This window comes from Anomalospiza imberbis, chromosome 1 (genome assembly GCF_031753505.1).
Source record: "Anomalospiza imberbis isolate Cuckoo-Finch-1a 21T00152 chromosome 1, ASM3175350v1, whole genome shotgun sequence".
Lineage (NCBI taxonomy): Eukaryota > Metazoa > Chordata > Aves > Passeriformes > Viduidae > Anomalospiza > Anomalospiza imberbis.
This window is the reverse complement of record NC_089681.1, coordinates 141202476-141226837: the sequence shown is the minus strand read 5'-3', so window position 1 is coordinate 141226837 and position 24362 is coordinate 141202476.

The following is a 24362-nucleotide window of genomic DNA, read 5'->3' as shown; positions in this document are numbered from 1 at the left end:
GTGTAAGGCTGGGTCAGCCCAGAGCTGGGGGACACAAGCTCTTGTGAAAGACCAGGCAGACAGAGCTTTTCTCCTCAAGGTGCAAGTTCAGCAGAAGTGTGACATGGCTGCTCGACAGAAGCTTGCTTCTTTAAGAGCCTGTTTCCTTGTTTCTAACAAGCTCCTTCCAACAGGCTCAGGTTCTTACATTTGAGAAAGAAAGACAGCCTTGAATGCCCCCTGGAAATGGTAATAGTTTGCTGGTTGCCATAAAACATCAGGTAAACTGCCATAGGAGAAATTGGGTGTCTAATCAGCAGTGAACAACACTGGCTGGGACATCAGTGCCCTCAGCACAATGATAAACTCACATGTCACTCAAAATGGACACTGGAAAACCATGCAGAAAAAAAAAAAGACCAAGAACTACTAAGTAAGCAGGTGCTCAGCTGCCAAGGAATTTAAAGCTGTATAAGACTTACCAAAGATTTTATAAGTGTCTCATTCTTATGTCAAAATGAGAACTCAGATTTCAAGCCCAAAACTGGGGCATTAAGTCCAGCTCCATGTATTGCTAATACATGCTCCTTGGTGGAATATGCAAAGATTTCTCGTGAGCTGAACTTTTAAACAAAGTTTTTGGCACAGCTTTCCACGGGTTCCATATTTTTTGTGAAAATATTAAGTAAGATAAAACAAAAAGTCAACTTTCTAACCAACTGGTGTGTTTTAGAAATTATTTTAAAAGGACACTGAATGGTTCCTAAAATGTACTTTTCTCGTACCTGAAAGCCAAAGCTAATAGCAGATAATAAGAGCCCAATATGTCTTATTGTTATCTGTCTCAGTAAAAGCTGTTCCATTTGCCCTCCAATCATTTTTTTAATCAAACTTTGGAGAAAATTGCATATATCTGGATTCATTGAAACAGGCTGTAATCTTTTTCTAATTGTGTCACATAAAACACAGCAGGCCAATTTTTTGAAAGGAAGAACAGGTGGGTAATCACTCTGTCTGAATTCTGCTAAATAAATGTAATCCCTAAATCTTAGTACCTTGCATGGGGGTAAGCCTCTTTCTGGGCCACACTCTCATCTGTGCTATTCACCAGCATAAAAGAAATAAATATATTCTTCCTTTCTTGCTATGCACTTTATTTTCAGGGAGAACAACTTCCTACCAGCACTGAACAGCATTTTATACAATAAAAAACTTATTTTTCATGCGGTGGGTTATTGGAAATGTCCATACCACTTGTGCATGCTCAAGACCTAGAAACTAGAAATACAAATCTACAATTCAATGCCATTTGTGTTTTAGAACATAAGCAAGGAATACCTGAGGTGATACAGTAAATTCAAATTTGGAAAGGCAGAAAATTGGGATGCTGGTCCTGAGCTGCCTGGCTTTTTGTCTTTGTGTCTGTGAGTGGAGTTAGGGCACTGCAGAAGTAGGGCCATTCAGCGCTGGACTTGGTTAAGGAGGGTCTGCCAGCCGAGCTCAACTCATTGCAGCCTGGCCCTGCCTTCACTCTTCAATAAACACATGGCCTCCCTTAAGCAAGCCCAACAAGCACCCTTCTGCCACCATACTGGCTTTGGTGGATTTTTCCTCAGTAGCTTGTCCTCACAAAAGCTAGTTCTCCTCTTTGTTTGCTTCTCCTGCTCTGTTTCCTAGCTCCTTGCCTTGCTAAGTTACTGGGGTGCATCCTGGCTGCAGAGAAAGGCAATGATGTCCCACTTCATTTGCTGGCCAAAAGCTGCTTGAGCAGCTCTTGCTGACACCAGCGGTAAAATCGGTAAAATCGCACATCTGGTGGTTCACACTGCTCTGCCACCCAGCTGAGAGGACAGTCTTTGGGAAATAAACAGCCTGTGAAGCGCTATCAAGTCTGCATTTCTGTCTCTTCTCAGCTGTTTCTCTCCCACCCCTCCCCACCATCGCTCCCCTTCCCATCTCGCTTCTGGCTCTATCCATAAACCTTAATCCAAGAAGGATCAGAACAGCATTTCTTAGTAGTTTCTTAGTTTCTGCTAAAATTGCATTATCAGTCTGCTGAAGGGGATGTGGTAAAACAGCAAGGGACCGAAGAATATGTGGTGGTGAGTTTAAGTGGGGAATCAGGGGATTAGCAGTGAATAGGAACAAAGGAGTTTGAAAAGGAGAAAAATGCTGGGAATGAGCTTCAGGGGAAAGAAATCAGCCAGAGGAGTGCTGTGTTGTGAGGGAAGGTGCCATTAACCAGAGGATATAAACTTAGGAAAAAAAAAAGCATGAAAATAAAGAAGATCAAAGCAGTTTGATAGGAAATAGAAATATGATAAAAGGAAACATATAGCTGTAACAGGAATAATTTCATTAATAGTTCAGATATGCAGATCAAAATAAAGACACGCAAGTTAAAAATATTACACAGGTAATAAATATTTAATATCACTATACAGTGAGGCAAGCAGTTTATATGTGGATACATCAGGGAATGTAAGGGAAAAAGAATGTTGCAAAAGAGGAAGGAAAAAAAGGAACAGATAAAGCATTTATATTTACAGGAGGCACCCAACAAGACTTGATTTTATGCACTCTATTGCATATTTAAATAACCTTTGACACTGGAAAAAAAGCAACAGTAATTTGTAGGTCTTACAAATAAAATTCAACATATAGCAAATGTTGAAATACTGCAGTGAAGATTTATGTTAGAAAATAATTTTCAAATGTAAGGAGAAGATGTTGAGCAGAGCTTTCCCTCCTGAGTCTGCCTCTGCACAGGGTATTTAGAAAGAAGCATAGACGGCTTTAAAACTAATTTTTATGTCTCTTTTGACATTTAATTGAAGCAATTTCTTATGTAAAAAATTGATTTCTCCATCATACAATCCTTATTAAAGTTTAAGCAGAGCAATTTGAAATGTCAGGATAATAAACCATGAAAAATAGAAATAAATATGCAGCATCTCAGGTTTTATTACAGACTTCCATGACTATATGCATTAGAAAAAATAGTATGAATAGCTGTTGAAAAAAAGATGCGGAGGCTGATAATCAGATCTGGAGCAGCTTGCTGATTTGAAAGTGAGATAAATGTCTAAGCACTACTAGAGAGCATTAACCAAAATCTGACTATGTTCTGAACATTTCATGAATGGTTTAAGTAGGTTGTACGTGAACAGAGATGCTCCAGCTGACTGGAGAGCACTTCACAGTGACTGAGGTAGTAGGTGAGTACAGGGAGTATGAAGAGTCAAGCTCCTCAAGAAGATGGGTGCTGGTTGCAATCAGCTAGAAACTACTAAGTTTTTAGTCTTAAAATTCACTAAAGATGCAAAGGAAATAAATTGCTATTCTCAATGTTATCCAACTAAATCTTCTATAAACTTAACCATGCCCACGAAACCATGTGAAAAATTAAAAGTGTTGTTTCCTTGTTTGGATTTTACCTTATGTAACTCAGATAACAGTGTTACTTTTGACTTAAATTGCTACTGACAAAGGATAAGAAGAAAAGGTTGAATAATGGTTATCTTTAAAATGACATACCCAATTACCCATAGTATGCCAATACTTTTCTCATCTCAGCTCTTGTAATCAAAAGACTCACCCTGAATTTGGTTCCAGAGCCACTGGATCCTCTCCCTTTCTGTGTATACCTATGCTATGACAGTTTCTTGGAAACAGATTCACAGCATTTTTGGTTGGAGGCAATGTATTATAGAAAAGCTGGAGCTTCCTAACTTGCTTTCATCCCTTAGGATGCTTGCTTGTATCACTGTGGCCTTTCTAAGCCCTTCAAAGAGGAAAGTACCCTCTCCTGAAAAGGCAGTGTAATTAAGCTTATAACCAGAAAACTAATTTGCAATTAGTAAAATTCAGAGTAGATATGTAATTAAGAAAATAGGGCTAAGCTTATAAATTTCTCGCCTGCTTGACTTTTGGTGGTACATAGAGGTTGGCACAAATCACACAGAGTCACATTGAATTAGAAGTATTAGAAGAAGCTCTCTTCTTAAGATTAGGCATCTGTCTGTAAGCTCATATATGGAGATCAGGAAATACAGATTAGAAAGCAATTAGCTTATCCTGAAATATGTGCTTTTATCGGCTTATTGAATAACTCTCTCAACTCTGTTTGTGCTGACCAGAGCCTTGTAGCTCCCTGGTGCCATGTGAGATGCATTTCATGTCATGCCACAGAAATCTGCAGTGGTACCTCCCTCAGGCACTGTAGATGCCACTCATCATCTCTGTCTAGTCAGCAGCTGAATCAAAGAACTGAGACACTGCACAGTTAAATCTGTGTTGTTGCAACCTGAGTCTGCACTTCAGTCAGTAATTGCACCCATCTCTGTTTATCCGTGCATCGCCGTGCAGAAGCAGCTGTCCAGTGCATTCCGTGATTTCCAGTTCTGTTTTTTGTTCATGGAAATAAATTCAGTGTATTTATCAAGGACATTTCTCCTGGATCAGAAGGCATTAATTTCACAGCAAAAGAGAACAAAAAGCAAAAACAATTAGAATTCTCCCAGGAGGAGATGTGAGGATTTCAAGCCATAGAGAGTGTAGCAGAAGAACAAATGGGTGTTAATTGGCTGATTTTAATATTAGCTTGAAAATAAGAAGCTTTGTTATTGCAAAGTCAGGAAGGCCTGGAAAAACCTAATTGAAATTCTGGGAACATAGTGAGATTTAAGGTGGCCCTTGATATATTTAGGGAAGATATTCCCTGGGATAAGCAATCCTATATTCAGAGTCTAGACCACCTCCTTGAAAGCTTTGCTTGTGGGCATTTCCTTGCAGATATACTAGCAACAAGCCTGGGAGCTTGCAGTCAAATATGAAGATGTTAAAGAACAAACCAAAGAACAAACCATACAGGCAATTCCCATTGTCCCCAAACAGTTGTTATTTATCCCAGCTGATTCCAGGGCTGCAGTCAAGTGGGTGAGCATTCGGATAGATCAGACAGCTGGTAAGCTGGGTAAAGAAGACACATGTTAAAGCATGAGTTTTGAAAGCTACTACCAACAGTAAAAAAGGCTTTTTTGTGGGTAATGTTTAATGTAGATGACAGGACTGGAAGTGTGTCACAACAGAAGGCTATCATTGTCACTCGACATTTTGTTTACCAAGTAAAATAATTTGTCTACTATGACCCAAATGGGTAAAGACTATGATGTTATAATAAAAACTGATTCATATTTGCAGTATTAAATAGAACAAAATTTGTTGAATTTTACATGAAATTTCTACTGGTAAAATCAGCTGAGCCATAGGCTTGAGTCTATGTCAATATTAACTCATATGGTAACGGCCCATATCTCAAGAAACTGTGAAATGATGCAGGTCAATGTGGCAATTTGTGCACCCAACTAAATGAATCACACAGAATAGGATATGTGAAAAGAAATAAAACAGTTCAATAACATCTACTTCTTCCATCCAGAGACAAAAAAATAAACATGAGAAGGTTAATTATTCTAAATCTCAATTTCAGCTCTTCATGTGCTCACTAGTAAATGGCTCCCTGACTATGGTACAATCTATGGTACATAGTCATTTACAATGATTGAAATCCTCCCATGTTTAATCCATTCAAATGTGCAGTATCATTACCTAATAAAGATGATGTGGAAGCAATTTATCCTATTTCCCTGGCACTCTTTTCTTTATGTCCACTATTTATTTTGAGTATTTTTTATGAGTTTGTAGAGGTATTAAGATATTTTTTCCTTCCATAATTAAGGGAGAGATGAGAAAAAAGAAACCCACAGGTTAAGATTTTAAAAATTGTTTTTTGCATTTAAGGATGAAATCCTTGCAGCAAATGTTCTGCCTAGATGGAAATGGTTAAAAATAAATTGTTGCATGATAATAATTAGTAATGTATAGAATAAAAATAACATTGATAATTAGCATTCCATTAGCATTTATCTTTCAGTTTCATCTTTCCTATGGCTCTTCAGTTGATATGTCACTGGCTTATTACAAGAAACTTCAAACTTTTTCTAGGATTACTAAAACCCTTGATGAGCTGATTATTGGTATGCTGAAGTCATTATCATTTAATATTATCTCATTTTCTTCCTGTTCTCTACCTGAGGCAAACTGATAAACAAGTTAGAGGAAGTCCCTTATTACACAGTCTTTTATTAAACTGTGAAATTTTTTGCTATGGAAATTGTGGAAACTATAGTTTTGCCTGGATTGAGAAAGACATAACCTCATAACCGTGGGGTTATTAAGCATAATGGATTGTGACATCTAATCAAATGACACCTGAGCCAATCATCTTAGTACCCGTCACAACTGATGGAGAGGAATAGGCCAGTGAGGGCTCAATCCATCTCATCCTAAAATAAATAAATAGGTCAGGAGAAACGCGGTGTGCAAAGACAGCCTGGGGCAGGTACCTCAGGTAGAGAACTCTGTGAGGAGCTGAGGTTGATCTTACCCCGCAGAGTGCTGACAGGGAACCCCTGCAGCACGGGTCAGTGCCAAGTGGATGAGCATCCTGGTGAAACATGACCATGTACCTGTGTCCTTTTCATATTCCTCTCTCAGCATCCATGTTTTGGACACTGTTGGGTGCAGGATAATGGAACACACTGGTCTCTCTCTGGACAGAAACAGCAATTGCAATGCCCTTTACAGTCTGTATGCCAAAGATGGTGAATGTTTGGCTCTAGAGGTGTCCAAATATAACAGTCATACCATATCAATGGCAGCAGTGCCTGTATTGTAGGTAATACCCACTTCTTGCTGAGGCTGGCACTAGTACCTAGAGGGCCACCTTCCCAGAGCTTCCTACAGTGGAAGGACAGGACTCCAAATGTAAGAGTTGTCCTTTTCATGGCACTCCTGGCTCCCTCTGCTCCCAAGTAGTTAGTGCCTCAGGCTTTTTGCACTTTGAAATACATGTTATGCTGCTGGTAAAGCAGGCTGGCTAATCCTGGCCTTCTGTGCCTCGTTTTCTGCTGGGATGATGGGTGTGCTGGGACTGGAAATATCTTATTTCACCTGTGCACACAGTTTTGCATTACAACAGCCCTGCCCCATGCTTTATCCATGCAATGGATACCATATTAACACATCAGAAATATGTGTTCCACAGCAGAAACATGTGAAGCAGGCCACTGTGTGCTGCTTCTGCCCAAGTAGAAACAATAGTTTCATGAACCATGAGGATAGCAGCAGAATGTGCTGTGGGCTTAGCTAGAAACAGAGTAGACCCTTGGTTATGAGGTCTCCACCTCTAGTTTCAAAGATCTTACCTGCCTCATAAAAACTCCTGAAAGAAGTTTTAAATATTGTGAAACAGTTTCAGTTGATGTTCAGGATGATATTATTACAAAATTAAAGAAAATCCAGTTTTTCAGACTCTTAGCTATTGAAGCAAAATCAGAACAAGCTACATGTTCAAATTTCAAATGTGCTTATTTAAGTCAGGTACAACTGAATACACAAACTTGAGTTTGTGTCTCATGTACTTTTATAGAACTTTGAGTCAAATGTAAATCGAAGTGAATCTGTAGGGTTTCTGTCCTACAGACATCTTAACTGCATAGGATATTTCTTAGGTTATTTTTAACTAAGTACCACTGATGATCTTGCAAGCTTATTTTTTAAAACACTGGCTTTTTAGAAGTCCTACATGCTGAAAGCTTTTTACCTGTTGCAGTTGAAATACAAGGTAGGCTTAGAAGTAAATGCAAAAGTACAGAATCTATGAAAGCTCTTTTATGTGAGCATGAGAAGCAGGCTTTGACAGTGGGAGAATATTTTAAGTTAGATGATTGGAAAAAAAATGCATATGTCTGTGTATGAGGGTGTGAGAACTGTGAAAAGAGATGTAGGGAACTTGGAATTGTCTTCAATTTGAAAAAATATTTTAGACAACAAGTTATCTAGTCTGATACAAACAAAAGGCCTGTAGTTAAAGTAGTAGCTACAAAAGAAACCTGATTAAAAAAAAGATAAGTAAGCAAACTGAGTAGCAAAATTCCAGGAGTTCTCATGCACATGGGTTCTCCAGTGGCTTCTTCTGAGTTTGAGCTTTTGGTTGGTCTTGCTGGAGACTTTCTTTAAAGTAGAAAGATTAGTTCAGTTTTGGTTTGTATAAGGTGCTAGCTACATTTGGAAAGCCCTGAGAAGTCACTCCACATGGCCCATCTTGTGCCAATTCACACAGGAGACAGCATTATTGTGAAAGCTGTGAATTGATCTCTACCCTTCTTTCATGAGAAATCACGTTCTCTTTCCCCACAATGACTGCTCATTCACTGTTCTGTGCTCACATAGAGTTTTGGATTTTTATCTTGACTACTTTTAATAGCTCAACTAGCAGGACCTGGCCAGACAAAGTGAAAATAAATTGCACCAAGTAATTTTAATTCACTTGTGTTATAATGTCAGTGAATGAGATTAAAATGAAGTAGTTTTTTAATTATTGGATTAAAATTGCTCTTTTTCTTTCTGAAAACATTAGAACTGTGCCCATTTAACCAGATAACATTTTGGTCCTGAAATCTCTCCTAATGTTTTCCATAGCTTGTTTGGTGTATGCTTCTTGTGTCTGGAAAAAAAAAATAGAAAAGGAGTGGGCACACTTCCTCTGACACTGCAGGAGGAGCAGGACATGAATCGTCTCTTGAAAGTAATTTTTTTCCAAAGTCCTAAAGTTCTGTTCATTTCCAACTCTCTTTTGCTTCCTAATTTTCAGGTGGAAAGAAAAATCATTGTATATATTCAGCTATTACATTACTTGAGAAAGTATAATTTATAAAATATTTTTTCATAAATTCATTTCTGCAGAAATCTTTGGAACCTGTTCTACCCTCCATTTTGTATTGCTGGAGGGTTTTCTTGAAAATAACTAGTTTTCATCTCATTTTCCCTTCCATCAGTATTTCTAATTACTGTAAAATACTCTGAAGTTATCTTCTTGATGATTAAAATCATGCAAGCATCTGAAGTTTAAAATATCAAGTCTACATATGCCATTTATCATGGTAGATTTTATTGTCATTTTTAGAGAATAACAGAAATCAATTTCTGTTGCCTGATATTCAGATATTCACTTGCTGTTCTCAAAAACTTAGAAGATTAATATAATAAAGGTATGAATAATAGTCACAAATAACAGTGAACAAGTCAATTTTAGTCTCAAAATTATATCAAATCTCTAGTTAATTATATGGAGAAGATGCAATAATGGCTATGGGCAAAACTTACTATTTTTATTTATGGATAGGTGACATAAAGACAGTTAAAAGATGGTACTTGTTCCACTATCTATTTTTATTTTTTCCTTAAAATGTTAAATGCAGGCTAGGAATTATTTGGTGTTTTATGACAGTTATGTATAATTAAATATCTAATATGATAGCTAAGAATGATAAATGGGTGGAAAGGTATGTATGCTATACATAGAGAATATATTGCTGCATAAAAATAAAATAATAGGTTAAGTACAAAAATCTTTACGTTCAATAATTGTGTTTTTATGCATTTCAGTTACATCTTTTGAATTCTTTCAAAAGCTAGAAATGTCTCCCACATCTTTCTGCACAAGGCTGACAATAGTGCAAATCTAGCTTCACTTACTGATGTAAATCAAGCTTTTCTAAATTGCACGTTACCTTAGACAAATTCTCAGGCTTCTCTACTTTCTCTGTTTACCAAGGACACCTTCTGCACTTTGCCCTTTTTGTCTCATAAGTATGAATCACAGAAATAATTTACTGCAGTCAGAATGATGAGATTTTGAAACGAGGAGGCACACGGTGGCTTTGGTCCCTTCTCCACCTCAGGCAAGAGGTAAGATGTGTGTGCATGTGGTGCAAGGCAAGGACCTTGCTGTAGAAATTTGCTTTAACTGCAGAGTGAGAGGGAAATTCCAGCTCCTTGCTGAACATATGAGGTCTAGGTAATGGACCCACTCCTTCCCTTTCCATATTTCCTACAACGCTGCTAATATCCTGGGCCAGAAACAGCCTACCAGAAACTAACCTCAAGTCATAACATGGATTCTGTGTCTTCGTCTTTGCAAGTCTTCCCATCTGAGTAAAAAAGCCCAAGGTTAATAGGAGCTTTAATTGCTTTGAGGAGCAGTTGAGTGTCACAAAAGAATATAAACATACAGTAGATCTGTTGTAAAGTAGGATAGTATGTAATTAGATATTGCTATATATTATATTCCTGTATTCCACAGTGATTTGAGGAGGACGGTCACAGTGCCTGAGTCTCTGGACATCGTCTCACTTGGGCCAGACTGAGAGTTACTTTCCTTATGCAGAAGGCTAAATCAGCACTTCTACTCCTTTGGCACAGCCAGAAGTGTACAAACATACAGCCTAAACTCTTATCTTTGTGTAGGAGAACAGTCCTGAAAATAAACTGAAAGTCACAAAATCTCTCTATATTTATAGATAGCTGCTGTCATGCTACTTCTGTTTGACTCCAGCCTACAGGCAGAGATTTCACCTCACCTGGCATCTGCAGGACTTGTCCTCTAGAATGGTTGCTTGTGATGCCCTTTGCTGGAAAAGTAAGCAACGACCTCAGATTCAGAGGTGAAATTTGAAATGGTCGAGTAAGCAGGGAGCATGATATTTTCTAGATGTCTAGTTGGGATGCTGATGTTTGTCTGGTTAAATGGTTCCTATTTGATCACTGAAGAAATTTTTTTTTCTGGCAAACAAGCTGCCCAGCTCTGCACCAAACACCTCTAAGGCAGAGGCTACTGAGTAGACAGGGGATTTCCTTGCAATTCTGCCTTTCCCCAGGAAATTGGTATCAATCATAAAAAAACAGGAAAGTTATCTTTCTTCTGCTCTTGGTGCTCTCCTGGCTTCTGCCAAGAGGGAAGAGAAAACCTTCCAACAAGTACAAATAATTTCCTGCACTGCTAGAAGGAGAGTAGTACAAAACCCAGGAATACTGACTATTCAGAAAAGTAAAGAAAGGCTAGAAGTCTCAAACTACTTCCTCCAGTTTCTCACTGAAATTCTTAATGAATGGTTAGCTTTCTTCTGAGTTCCAGCTGTTCCACTGAGCCTTGTGAAGATGTGACACTACCACTTGATATTTTATTTTCATGTAACCATTAAATGGCTCCCTTTCCCCCTCATACTGAGAAATTCTTCTATTCAAAATATGGAACATCTGTCTGAAAAGAAGTGTCATACTTGCTGTTACAAAAGATGCCTGAGATATGATTGCAAGGGCACTTGTGTATGAATAAAATCACTCAAGTACAAAAGTATTAACCAAATTCTTGTATACCATTTAAATGACTGATTGATGGTGATGACTGATGATTGCTGAGCATTAATGCCTGAAGCTCTATCAGGCATAAAAGCAGTATTCTGTCTTGTAGATAAGGAACAGATTTTGCAGTCTATAGGCCAGATCCAGTGAGAGCATCTGAGGTCTTTCCACTGTCTTTAGCTTATATTTTCTCCTGGGACTGAAGTGGAATCTGTTTGCTTTGCACTAGCCCCAGTGTCACAGTGGGTGTGACTCTCAGCAAGCAGAGCAGTGTGTCCCATGACCACTTCTCCACCTGATGAACTTCCTTTTTTTCTCTTGTACATGTTGTTCTGAGGAGGCAACACGTCTGTGGTTGTAGTAACACGCTGGTATGAAACCAATTAAACAATAACAGCCCCAGAAAACAGCAACTCTGAGATAACTTGTCAAGCTAATTTCATCTTCTCAGACATTAAAAATATAATTGGCATTGGTAAGATAGTTTAACTGTATTTATTAAGCTTGTCTGTACTGATAATCTGCAAACTGAAGAGAGGCTTGGATGACTTCACTTCCTAAAGTTAGGGGATGTTACAGCAGTGTAGATCCAATCCTTTTAATTTTATTGTTGGTGCAGTCTTAGCACTAATGTGGAAAGATCCTGGAAGGATTGAAATAAATACCTGGCATTTATCACTTGGTGGGCTGACCCTGGCTGGATGCCAGGTGCCCACCAAAGCCCCTTTATCAGTCTCCTCCTCAGACAGACAGGGGAGAGAAAATAATGAAAGACTCAAGATAAGGACAGGGAAAATCACTCACCAATTACCATCACAGGTAAACCAGACAACTTGGGGGAAAATAGTTTAGTATATATCAATCAAAGCAAAGTAGGATAATGAGAAACAAACAGAAATCTTAAAACACCTTGTCCCCACTCCTCCCTTCTTCCAAGGCCCAATTTCACTCATGGTTTTCTCTACCTCATGATTTTCTCTACCTCTTCCCCTACAGAGGCACACAGGGACAGGGACTGGGAGTTGTGGTCAGTCCATCACACATTGCCTCTGCCATTCCTTCTGCCTCAGGGGAAGGACTTCTCACACTTTTGCTCTGCTCCAGTGTGGGGTTCCTCCCACTGCAGACAGTCCTTCTTGAACTTCTCCAGCCTGAGCCCTACCATGATCTGCACCGTGGGCTGCAGGGGAACTCTCTGCTCCAATGGCTGGGGTACCTCCTCCCCCTCCTTCCGCACTGACCCTGCTGTCTACAGAATTGTTTCTCTCTGTTTCCTGCTTTCCTACTCCTGAATTTTATACCACAGGCACATCAGCTGGTTTTAAGCTAGAATCTTAGATCCTTTTTTATTGAGAGTGTTATGCACAAGTTTGTGGCTAAAATTGTCATCCAAAGGAACTATCATGGGGTTTTTTGCAGTTTTGATGGATACAAATAGTAAACCAGCAGTCTTTAATCTATGTAGATACTTCATGTAGAAATTCTACTTTCTCTGGTGCAGTGAACTGCATTTAGTATGATGCAAAACATGAAGTCTTCTTCCTTAAAATGAATCTGTAGGTTAAAGAGCTGTTTCCCCATGTATTTGAATTAAGTTGTCCCTCTAATCACTCTATATCTCTGTGAAGTCCCTTTTGAATTATTTCTTTGACTGGGTATTTTATTTCCCTTATAAAGGCGAAAAGTGCCATATTCTTTAATTCAGTGGGTTCTCTGAAAAAATGTGGTTCAAATTGATGAGATGTTGCAAAGCTGCTTAGTTCAAAATACAGACTAGATGGAAACCTCTTATGGTAAATGTAGTAACAAATTCTTTGAGTGAAATAAATGCTTCCCTTTGGAAAACTCAGTTAAGTTCTAATAACTACTGCCTACTTCTCTGCCAGCATGGCAGTATATTCAAATGGAAGGGGACAAGCTAGATATTTGATGATAAATTACTGAGTGAGCCCTTATAAGGGAATAATTTCATTCTCTTTATCAATGATTAAGTGTTGGAGTTATATTTTATGTATATTTTACAGTGTTAGTGAAACTTACTTTATTAAACTGAGGGTGCTGTTAAGAACTAATTCACCTGACCTCGACAAAGGTGTGGGAACAATTTAAAAAAATGTGATACACATTTGCTAATGCTCACCTCCTGCTTCAGGCTTCTCTCTGTTACTTATTATGACTGGCTGAACAAAACTGTTCCCTCAGAAGATAAACAGATGTGTGGCTTGACTTTTTCTTTTCTACAAAATCTATGGAAGAATGAATGACTGGATCAATCCCACAAGATACAAATGGCTACTCACTGCATTGGGATATAAAAACCTGGGATCAGGAACTTGCCTTCTGTTGTTCAGCCTCTTCTGTTGCAGCTGCCTAATTTCTGCTGTGTTTGCTGCATGTCACAGGGGGGTCAGGGAGAGTCAGAGCGGAGACAGATTTGGGAGGCTCTTTTTCTTTCTCTCAACCCCACTTTGGGCATGCAAACACTTTGGTGCATCACTTCTTTCAATGGAAATGACAAATAATGATCACCTTTGGCTCTGCTTTATCATTTGGTTCTTATCTCTGCTCCCAACATTTTCTTGTGCTTTCCTGGCTCCATTATTTTTTTTTTAAACTGGTATTTAGCTTAATTCTGTCCTGATCTTCTCTAGCTGTATCTGTTGAAGGTCTTCATTTGGTGTTCATTAATACTATAACTGTCTAAGTAAGGGAGGCAGTTATTTTACAATGTTTTGAGAGCAAGCTATTTAAAGTTCCTGACATACCTTTGATGTCTATAAGCTTTCTGTCAGAATGCAAACTAGGTAATCAGGTGTCCTTTTCCATGCTTGAAATTCTTGAATTTGTGTCACAAAATTAAGCTCTAAAATCTCATGTATGTTTGATGAGAACTGCTCATGTTGTAAATTGCTTGTGGATGTATCAAACCCAGAACTCGGCACACCAGTCTGTCTGAATCCTGTAGGTAACCTTGCTCTGCAAAAAATGTACCAGAATAAACATTTGGTGTGTTAATGGACAAAGAAAGATAGGAAATTTAGAACTGGGTAAACACTGTAAAAGGAATGGAGTGATCTGAAATTTATTTGAATCCAGGGTTTTAATGTAGGTTTATATAATCATAATAATAACAAAATAATAATAATTGCACTGTATCATGCCATTAAAATGGATCATTTTAACGATACATTGAGTTGTAGTAGGTAATTAATGGCTTGCTGCTACTTTGTTATTTAGAAGATATTAATGTTATAATTCACACTTTAAAATAATTTGAAGATGAAATCAATAAAATAGCAAGTATACCTTTTTATCCCTTTGGACTATCGCATAATTTAGAAGAAAGTGGCACATGAAGAGAGTAATCAGCAGAGCCAACATATTGTTTTAAAGCAGTCATGCACTTACAAATAAACAGAGAAGCTCATTCTGAAGGCCCTTCTGATGAAATAAACCCAAATGTCTGAGGCTTCTTTAGTGGGAAATGTTTATGTTCTGTGGGCATTGATACTGTTAACTTCAATAGTGGGAAATCTCTTGAAAGACAAGTGGCTGTCAAACCCTGCTGTGAATCCCACTGTGACTTTTCTCAGAAAATTGTTTACTGTTAGTGGGTTCCAAAACACAGAGATTTTTATGAGGACTGACAGATACTATCATTTTTTGGTCACTGCTAAAACAGCAAGACCAATTCATTTCAGTAAAGCGAGTCAGGGGAGACATTTCCTTAGAAAATTATAATCTCTCCATAGAGGAGCAAGTTCACATACAGAGATATGGCTGGAGGCTGCTGTAAAACCCATGGCTGTTGTGTTGGTATTTCAATTATTTATGAGAATGGAAATGTTAACTTTTTATGTAAATAAAAGAGATGAGAAGTACTTACAAAGCAAATGATGTTAATACTCCTGCTCTTCACCCATCACTTTTACTGTCAGAATGACTTTGTCAGAGTCTTTTGAATCAATGGGAGTTTTGCCAATAACAGCAGTGGCTGGATCAGATCTATAGTCTTTTTAGTATATTTCACAGAATATGAGGTAAAAAAACATATTGAAACAGTTTAACTGTTTGTTTAGGAACAAATGAAAGCTTTCTTTAGGAAGAAGTCAAACCCAAAACTTTTGAAATTGTACACATCTCTCTCTGAGGTTCACTGGCAGGTAGAGACCCGAAATGACTTATGATCACAGTTAGATACTTAGTCATTTAAATAAATGGATCTGGGCACACAGCTTACCAGACCTTTAAAATATGCATATATGATTTGGGCAGCTCTAAAATGAACTGGCAAACCAGGATGTAACCCTTCCTTACTATGGCCTTTGCAGCATGTGATTTATTCATTTACAGAAGAGTTGCAGTGGGCATTTAATATTGTTAGGCCTGGAGATACAATAAAGCTCCTTAAAAGTGGTGGATAGAACATTTTAGTCCTCTCAGGCTGAAAGAAAGAGCAAATAACAGATCCTCTCTTTCTGAAATAGCTGAAACAACACAACAGTGTCTTAAACCACGAACCTGCTCAGGAGCCCGGACTTCTGCCAGCTCTGCTGTGGTGTCACTGCAAGAAAGGTGGCAAATTGCTGATTTTAGATTGCTGCTGTCTGTGAGCATGCTGTAAGCAAGGACACATGTATGAAAACCAGAGACTTCAACCACATCAGGAGACGATTTTTGGTATGAACCTGGAAAGGAAAAGGTAATTCAGAGAGATATTAGTTTGGATGCTGATGGATATTGGGTTTTGCATTCATGAGTAAAACAATATTTCTCTGTTGTTTTAACTGTGCTTTTTTTTTTTTCTCTAAGAAAAGCCTGGAGAAAATTTTGATCTTAACAGCAATGTTTCTTCTTTATAGACACATTCCATAAAACTTATACTTCATTTTTTGGTTCTCATATGGTAAAAAATAGGTGTTAATTATGTCCTCAGAATGTGTCTGCCAATTCACCACAAAAATGAGAAGGGTCTGATTCTGGTCTTATGTTGTCTCTTGTGTTTTATCCCTAATAATGTAAATAAATAGTCAATTTATCATTCTGATAATGGAGAGGAATCTCTGCTATCAGGATGTACTTGCCAGGAAAAAAAATATCCGTTCACTTACAGATCCAATGGAGACTGGTTATTTGATAAGGAAGAATCTCCTACAAGGCTAAGTAACACTTTTCTCTGCCAATGCCAGCTTGAGAAAGCCCAGTCTTTTCTCATTACCTCAGACAATCCTTAGACCCTAAACTGCACCATCCTTTGGTGTGATGCAAGTGCTTTGTGGTTGGAGTTATAGTGGGAATCTAACAGATGGAAATGCCCCCATTTTTGTTTTCTTAGCAGTTTTGCTGCTTATGAGGTTCTACTAGCACACAATTTTTGGGCTGACCTGGGCAGCTCTTCAGCAGCAAGTGGCAATTAGAGCCTGTGTGAAGCAGTGAATCCACTGGCACACCTCCTGGGCTATGCAGTTGCACCAGGGGATAGAAGGGATCCACTAAACAAAATTCTCTGCAGTGAGCAATGCATTTTGGAATGTGGGTAACCTAGTAAGAGTAACTGCTTTGAAAATAACTTTGGAAAGGATCTTTTTTTTTTTCAGTCAGAAAGCTGTCTGTTTTGCAAAGTTGTGGCTCGTCATATCTCACTGTTTGCAGGGCTCCTCTGACTGCTTTTAAAAGTGAAGAAAAGTAATTTTTCTCTGTGCTTGTCCATTAGCCTACACATGTACCATAATCCAGAGGCCTCATATAGTAGGCTTTGTAAATTTAGTGTCTGATTTGTGTCCTTTACTGTGAAACATGTCACTATTTCATATTCCAGCCTCAAATTCAGATAGACTTGACCATCAATTATTCATGGAAAGGTTAGCTCAGTTGCAGATGAATTTGGGCTGTTGATGCAGAGAACCTCCATCTGCCTTCCTGTGCAGCATCTCTGAATTTAACCCAGCCTTATTCAGAGAAATTCTATCTGCTTTTGGGAGATGCTGCACTTCAGTTAGGAAGCACAGGTATAGAATTTATAAATCCTGGTGTAATTTTGCTTGGATGCAGATATGTTACTTCTTTACCTTGGTAGACACAAGCACAGTGTTTTGTTCTGGATCAGGCAGACAGAATAATCTCTGTTAGAATAACATCTGCTCAGAGGGCAAACGTTCCCCCAACTCTCTTACCTTTCTTTTCTTCACTACAATAACACTTTATAACTAAATTTTCATTTTTCTCAGTGTTTTTGCATTTCTAACATGTCCTTGATACCTCAGTCCCCAAGTATGAACTGCATGAATTCTCTCTTAATTGGAAAATAAGGGAAGATAAGGATGTTTCTGATGTCTTGACTGCCATTTACACAGTGCACACCAAAATATGGTCTATAAAGACCAGAGTATTTTTGGAGTGCAGGTTTGGGTATCTGCCTTTATATCATTGATGGTCCTCTGCTTTATTCAATTCCTGAATGCATTTTAAAAAGAGAAAGAGGGAAGAAAAGAAAAAACAACCCCAAATTTCATTATGTATGTTATACACATCACTAAGAAAAGAAATAATCTTTCTACATGTGATATTAAAATAAGGAGTTGTCCTTTCAGGTTTAGCCATTTTATTTACCCTGGATAAATGCTGTGTATTTCATCAACACATGGGTCTAAAATCTCTTTATAAAAAGCAGAACTTATTTATTATTTTTATAAAAACTAGTCATCAATTTTTTAATGATATCTCAAAAGCTCAGGGTTATGCTCTGTGCCATCTTCCTTTCCTAGGTTCAATAAAATAAGGAAGTGTCAAGGAACATTTTAAGGCAGTGAATTCCAAGACAGTTAGGCTATAACAGCAGTTTCATTTACTAAATCCAAACAATTTATTTTATAGGAAAAAATATGTTTTGAAACCCAATTGCCTGTCTGAGTCTGAAAGAGTAGAAATTGAGTCTTTCTTTCTGTATTTTATTTAAAACCATTCTGCTTCTAGGAGTCCAGATTTGCCCCTCTGCAGATCCATCCACTCAGCTGTGGGGTCAGGAGGGCAGTGCCACCACAGCTCAAACCAATTTTACCTGAGCTGGGAAAATGACTTCTCTGCAAGTAAATGTGTCCCCTTAGACTACAAGGAAGAGCCATGAGCTGCCAATTGGTTCATGTTTCTCCTGTATGTGTGAATCACACAATCACAATCAAACATTTCTGTCTTTAAAACTCTGGGACATCACTCTGTATAATGAAAACCTGAAAGGGGATGAAAGGGTTAATGCAGACCCAGTCTGCCAGAACTGGATGACTAATTTATTCTTTGAATTTTTCTCACTTTTCTTTCTGCAAATTGCCTGCAACCAGTTTACTCTTTTCTTTAATTTAGTATTATTCAAAATTATTTGCTGAATAATTTCTGCAGTTAATTCCTGATCTCCATATCCTTCATGAGCAGTTCAATAGCAATTCCAGTTAAACATTCAGGCTGCCTCAGCTAATTACTGTGGGATATGCAAGCACCCTGTACCATAAGCTGAGCTGATCAAGTGTTACTCAACATACTTTAAGACTGTTCCTCCTGGTTGATAAAGACTTCCTTGCACATGAAGAACATTAATTTATTTAGATATTGAAATAAAATCCAGACTAGAAGATGTAAAGAGAAAAAGTAGTAAAAGGATGAAAGCTAAAATTTTCTTTTGAGCTATGGACAGATTGAATGATAGACATAAAGCATTAGTATTCAATGGCCACCTCTAGGATAAAATCCATAGACCTACACTTCTCTTTCAGTCCTGTTTCCCTGTGTTTAAACTGTCCTCTGACAAATCCTGAGAATATCCTGCCCTTGAGTCCCATTTGTACAGTTAAGTTTAGGCCTTGCTATCCATAGCTAGGACTCCCTTCAGGGTTTTCTCTCTCACATACTTTGTTGGTCTCTGTGGGCATCAGGGTCGTCCGGACGGCCACTCTCACATATTTCACTTTCAGCACATCCTCCATTGTTTAATTTCCCAGGTTCTGCCTCAAACTTGCCAATTCCTACTTCATTGCTTGTGAGGTAAGGCCCACAGTAAATCCTAGCAGTCTTATCCTCTCCTGTCTTGCTATAAATCCTTTTTCTTTTGGGATTAACAAATTCGGACATTCCTGGTAATACCAATACAGAGTTTTGCTGTGAGCATTGCTCCTGTAGCCTATTCCATTTCCTCCTTCCACTGGCTCTGCTTTCTGGCTCATAAAGCACAAGTAATGGTCCTTCATGGCCTGCTTCTACTTCACCTATCATTTCTCAGTCATTTGGATGGACTGTGGTGCCAGTCTCCTTCAACAATTCTGATAAATCTTTGAAACAATGTTATTCGTCTTCTTGTGTTGTTTAATGCTGCTTTCTCCTAAATCTAGAGAGGAGTTTCCCTTTATCACCTAAAAAACTGGGTCTTCATCCTCCTGCAGAACCATTCTTTATAGATATATTATGATCATGATCAATAATTTTAATAATTTTCCATCCTCATTCTTTTTTCTCTTACCAATACTCACTTGCTTTGTCTTAAGACAGAAAACTGTGGGAGCCAGACTCAACTGTTAGTTCTCTATTCAAACACCAGTCATGTGTTCCAAACCCAGGACTATTTGCTTGGAGTCAGAGAGGTGGGAAAAAGTGGTTTTACTTACATGGAAAGCAAGCTGTTATTTAATTTAATTTTCAATGATTTCCAAAAAGATATTGTGAAATTTTAATTGATACTACTTTGTCAATTATGTAAGTTCAAGAGGGTTCTAGACCCCACAAAAGTAAAGTGGAAAGTTGAGTGATTCAGTCAGCAGGTAACAATACAAAAAAATCATTTTAGAAGTGATGACACACCTGTCTGGACTTCTCACCGTTGATTTCTGAATGAAACGAAACTAGCTTAGAAAAGGATTCAGGTCTCCAGAGAAGAGCTGATTAGCAGTCTGATCTGGTGTTGAAATCCCCAGTTTCCTGTGTGTAATTGCTTTTCAAATGTTCAAATGCCGAAGGTTGAAAAGTAGCATGCTGTGCTCATAGAGATCAGTGTTTGCAATGAATATACAGATATCTCAAATAACTTGGTTTATTGCCATTTCACCCACATACAAAATTCATAATGAGAGCAAGACATAGGTTATTAAGTGTGACAGAACAATGTATATATTAATATTAATGAGACTATATTTGCCTTGACCTCACGGCCTTACAGCATTAATTGTATTTCAGATTCTTTGGTTTTCATATATATATGTATATAAAAAAGCTATGGGTGGTCACACTTTTACTACTTTTTAGATATTTATAGTCAAAATGTCCATAGCCAATTGAAAGAAATAGGAATTTTTTCCAATTATCATAAACCACTGGTTTTAAACTTTTGAATAAAGGGACTCACATTTAATCTTGAATGAGTGTAAAGGGAACACAGACATTTACCTCCAAAGAAATTTTCCCCTCTATCCTACCTCTGATTACCATATTGCCAAGTTTTGCAAAGTTCAGTCTATTTCCTTTTATGAGCTTCCATGTTTTTAAGTGTTCTCTATTTGTTACAATGCCCTAAGCATACAGCTATCAAATAACAGCAATAAAAGTGCTCATTTTACAGAATGAACAAAACTCTTCTCTTGAAGGGACACAAGTTACCATCTTTTAGCCTATAACATTCAGGTTTTTTTTCTCAAGAACCTGTGGTCGTACCTTGATTTTGTCCATTTTTTGCTTCTGTGGAAAGCTCTGGCTGACTTTCATCACCTCCTGTGGAGAGGATGTTATTGCTATGATTATTTGTTTTGCCATCAGTGGCTCAAACACTGTGTACACGGCAGTCCAAAGACAGAATGTGTCAAGCTAGAGTCTGTTATGAATTTATATCGTTACCTAAGTTTGCTTATCTGCGGGATCATCAATTTAATAAAAAAAAAATCACCTGAATCTTGATTGCTCTTCTAGCTTTCTAGACCATCAGATAAACTGTTTGTGTCTTTATAAACTAATAAATAGGAAATATTAATGGTTATGAATTTAAGTGGTTTCAAACTTATTACTGTATTTCAAAGTTAATAATTACTTTTAAATAATTTTATCCCTAAATTTGCATTGTAAGCTCACTTTGCTTTGAGATCTTCTAATCTGAGATATGAGAAATTAAGTAGCTATAGGTCAGACATAGAATTTTGGTCTCAGTCTCATTCCATATTGCCTACTGCATCTCACCTTTGAGGACCACAAAAGTAGGCTCTCAAGCCAATTTGATCATAAATCAGAGTCCTTTAACTGATCTACATTATGGATATTCCAAATTGCTAAATTAGTGTCTGCAGGATATTTAATAATATCCAATATTACTATAAATCTTATGTTACTCAAAGAGATAATTTACTTTGAAAATCTCATGCTGAACCTAGTTTTATTGCAAACTAATAAATCACCCGAAAGTCAAATTTTTGTAATTTAGAATTTATCCCTGAGTCCAGGAAGCTGCTTAGAACAGGAAAAGAACATTTCCAGTTAGGTGAGGAGACTGAAACATCACATGACATGAAAAAAGCAGAGGAGGATTTAGGCAACAGGTTGAAGTGGACTGAAGGAATGACCAAAGGAACTGGGATAGGGCTGCAGCCTGAAGTCAAAGAACAGCTAAAGCGGTGTGTCAAACACAAATGAAGGTAAACACTTAGAAGTGCAAAGCATAAGCCACAAGCTTAAAAAAAAAAAAAAAAAGACCATTTTTCTTGCAACTGCAAGAAAACTGCATCTTTCCTAATTCTAAGCAGTCCTGAAGAGTTCTTATGGATGGATATTTTGAAAATATAAAATACCTCTGTATAAGAGTTTGGCTGCCAATCTCAGATTCTCCAGGAAAGCAGGAGTTCATGCTACCTGTATGCATGATGTTGGATATGACACATGCCTTTCTCATGAATATTCTTTATCTAAGAACTAAATATAATTAACTGTTTCATACCATTTAACAAATATATGCCATATCTTCCACTAATCATTTTCATTTTTTTTCAGTCATCTGGTAGCCAAAGATACTAGATTGCTTAAGTATTTCTAAATTATTTTAGAGAGGTGATAAGGGATAAATGTACAAGAATGGTTCTTCTATGCATGTTTGAGTGATTAAACTATATGCTGTGATCCGTCAGTCCAACTCTCCTAGTCACATTTTTCTCCTCTTCTACTACAGCAATACTGACTATTATATTACCCAGGTACATCTATAAGATACTGTAGATTCTATAGAAATCTATAAGTTTTCCATTTCACTTCCCAATATGCTTAGCATAGAAATGACTTACAGTTTCTTTATGAGGTAAGAAACCAGGCAGTGAAAGGAAAGAAATTCTCATCAAAAATAATCTTGCCTTCTCTGCTGTTTGCTACAGCCTTGGCTCAAGATCTGTATCCAGTTTCTGTCTTGTTATTTTGTTCTTTTTTTCCTTTTCTTGGAAATGGCATTTCTCCTTAGAACAGGAGTTCTTATCCTAGAGACAGATTTATTTACATGGTGTCTAGCTATGGAAGCAAAATGTTAATAAATGCTTAGTCTGTTTGACATGCTACTTCATTTCACCACAGCAACAATCTTTTTTACCTATCTTTTTTCAAAAATAAAGCCTTAGACTTCTAACCTCAAAACTGCATGTGGCCATCAATTGCCAGAAGGGGTTTTGAGGGAAACTGACAGATATGAATGAGGTAAGGAAAGAAAACATTTGAAAACATGTTAGTGAATCACTTGAGGGTAAAAGAGGCATTGTAGAGAATATAAAAGAATCATCCCACATCCCATTGTTTAGAGGAACATCAGCTCACTGCCATGTCAGTTTGACAATGATTATAGTGAGATGGTTTTTCCCAGTCTGGACAGGTGTGGAAGTGTGAAGGTTTTCTTGTGTTACTTGAGGTGAGTGATATGTTTCCTACTCTTCAAATTATGGGGTTTTGTGTGTTTCTGAAGAAGAAATAGGAACTGTTCCATACTTCTAGAATTTGCATCCAATAATTGAAATTTTGGAGACTTGTTTATTTATTTTAACAGTACTGCCCCAAAATCAACCCAGAAGATAATGGGAGGAAGGTTTCATTTGTTTTGTTGGGGGTGGGCAAGGGTCAATTTTTTATATCTTAAAGTGTCATATGTACCTCACCATTCTCTCCTTCCTATTAATTTGTATGGAAAATCACAGAATAAATGAAATCTTGTCTAGTCTGGGATTTATGTACCATTTTGGGTTGCAGATTTTCTGTTTGACCCAGAAAAAAACAGGATTGTCTTTTTCCTTTTCCCACTACTAAGTAAGGAACAGTTTTTCTCAGGAGTTTAGAAATTTCTACAAATGACTGTGAGCTCCTTTCAGCCTTGCAGTGCTGAAAGCCGTGGTAATGCCTAAGCAGAAAGATATGGAATATCAATATTATTGCACTCTTTCCATAGATGTGATTGTCTACATTTATTTTGCAGGTTTCAAAGTAATTATTATAGGAATATTGTTTATTAGCTGTTTTCCAAAATAAGCCTATAGGCCAAATGATGTAGAAATTTACATGCTGGACACTGATGGAAAATTAAACTATTATTTTGCTGCTTACATAACCATAATTCTCATGCTTTGATCAGCCCCATAATATTATTGCAACATTTCACAGTGCTTTCAGTTTAATGTTTCTGGTTTATGCATCTAATTTATTTCTTTCATAATTGATATGAGATGTGTACATCTTGTGAAGTGCTGTGGGATATGTAACATGAAAGGTTCTGTACAGGAACAACTGTTTTTCTTATTAGAATGAACTGCAACACGACAGATTAAACATTCAATTAAACAGGAAATTTACCCATGTAAAAAGCTCACAGGAAGGAGCTTAACAATGTTCACTTTTATGAGGTACTAAAGTTTTTGGAATCCATTATTTTGAAAGTCCATCTACTTTGCTTACAGGTAAAATAATAACTCAGTTATTTCAGAAAAGGGGCCAAGTATTATTTACATAAAGCTCCATTGTAAAAATCTGGGTACTATTTCTTTCCGCGGCTTAAAATACTTTGGTGAGAGAAATGAAAATACTCATAAAAGGCAGCCACAGTATGTTATAAACCACCTTTATGGTTCATTATAGAT